Here is a 1,722-nt window from a genome sequence, read left to right as displayed (position 1 = left end):
CGGGAGCAATTAAGTGGGAATTTAAGATGCCATTCTCACGGCAATGAATATGTACAAGTATAAGGATGAGTCACGTTTTTTTGAGCGATGAATTCGTCATCGCTTTTTGTTGGCAAGAGAGTATCGATTTTTGATGCTGTCACTCCTTGTTAGAAACGAAGTTGACTGGGAACGACCGACGGATGCTTCTTGAGTCGTGCCATCTTTGAATTCGGTTTCCAAACAACATTGAGACGGGAGAGTGAGCCACGAAAGCTTCAGATCTGTATATTCGTGTACAGTTCCTAGAACGTTTGCCACTGGCTGTAGCTTTAGTACAGCCTGGTCGTGGCTCACCCTCCCCCCACAATGTTGTTTGAACGCGAGTGTCTGAGCCCATGCGGCAAAACAACATTGTCGGAGGGCAAGTTCATCAATTTTGTCCGAGGCTGTAGGTCATGTTTATAGTATTGCAATATAGAGATACCATAGGATTGCACAACATTCATTTAAACGCCATAGAATACTCAAATCGTTTCCGAGGGAAATCTTTGTCTAACTTATTGTTTATTTTTTACATGAGTGCAATAAATACCTTCTAACACAATTTTGCTCCTGGCAAATAACCTACTTTGCAAAGCTTTGGCTAACTCAAATTCGATTTTATCGCTGTTATATTTTCTTGTTGACGTGGAAATGAATCCCGGCCTTTTGTGCCTTGTGAAATCTTCAAAAACTATTACAGCAGACTGTCACCAAGGCTGAAGGTAATGTTTTGATGGTCGCAGGACTTGAAATATACCGGTTTAAACAATGTGTGGCAATGTTATTTATCAGTGATTGTTAATTACAACTGTAAAACTAATGCATCTCACGCTTCCCAGTGGTGTCGTGCAAACTTCATTGTAATATTGATGCTGGGTTATTCACTCTATACTCATCATAGTAATTTTTCTCTTATTATCTGAGATCCTTCTGCTTTGTCAATCAATGACAACAACTATGTCAGTAAGTTTAGTAGCAGCTGTGCAGGTGACTTACACATGTCATATGTCAGAAACTGTTTTATACCACCGCAAGATATTCTTAATATGTTAAGAAAGGACTGTGATGCCTTCTTGTTAACAATAGAAACAAACACCGTTGCTATTATTATTGACGGCATAGGACGTATAAGAATTTTTGATTCCAATTCAAAGAGATTTCCATGGTCAGGCAGTGGTTAATGGAGCAACCATTCTGTTGGAATACGACATTATTGAGGAAATGGTGCAATATTTGCAAAAACGTTAATGGAGAGTTAGGTGTTAGTGTCAAATATATATCAGATGACTTAAATAATGCACGTCCTTGTAGTCTTCCATGTACTACGACAGAAATGTGGTATATTTACCATTGGGGCTTGTGATCAAGGATCTGGTTTTCATCAAAGTGATAACCAGTTCAAGGAAACAAATAAGTTAATAAACTAATTGTAGATTTCAACCTTTCCTTCTTTTACCTGTGTGCTACAAACTGGTTGTACTAAAACAAAGAGACCCTAGCAATAGGCATGACAACTTGGCTCTGCTTGAACAGTGAGAAAAGTAATGGATCATACCACAACAATTCTCATAATCTTAGGCTGCGAGATGGAGCTGACTCTTCCGGCAGTTAACATCAGCAAGGAGCAAAGCTCTTGTGATGATGATGACGAAAATTTTGTGTAAATATTGTTCTTTTTTAGCCAAACACCACCCCTCT

General features: G+C 38.9%; 1 protein-coding gene across 3 annotated transcripts in view; it reads right to left on the bottom strand.

Moving 5' to 3' along the window:
- Positions 1-529: 529 nt before the first annotated feature.
- The window catches only part of LOC138003109 (neuronal pentraxin-2-like), a 43,801-nt gene continuing 42,608 nt past the window's right edge, over positions 530-1,722 (bottom strand). For all 3 annotated transcript variants that reach the window (XM_068849056.1, XM_068849055.1, XM_068849057.1), the window contains one exon: positions 530-1,722. This exon is cut by the window's right edge and continues 1,749 nt beyond it. The gene's annotated coding sequence lies outside the window, so the exon portion shown is untranslated.

This window comes from Montipora foliosa, chromosome 5 (assembly GCF_036669935.1).
Source record: "Montipora foliosa isolate CH-2021 chromosome 5, ASM3666993v2, whole genome shotgun sequence".
NCBI lineage: Eukaryota > Metazoa > Cnidaria > Anthozoa > Scleractinia > Acroporidae > Montipora > Montipora foliosa.
The sequence above is the reverse complement of the archived record's forward strand: the minus strand, read 5'-3'. Positions and strand labels throughout refer to the sequence as shown.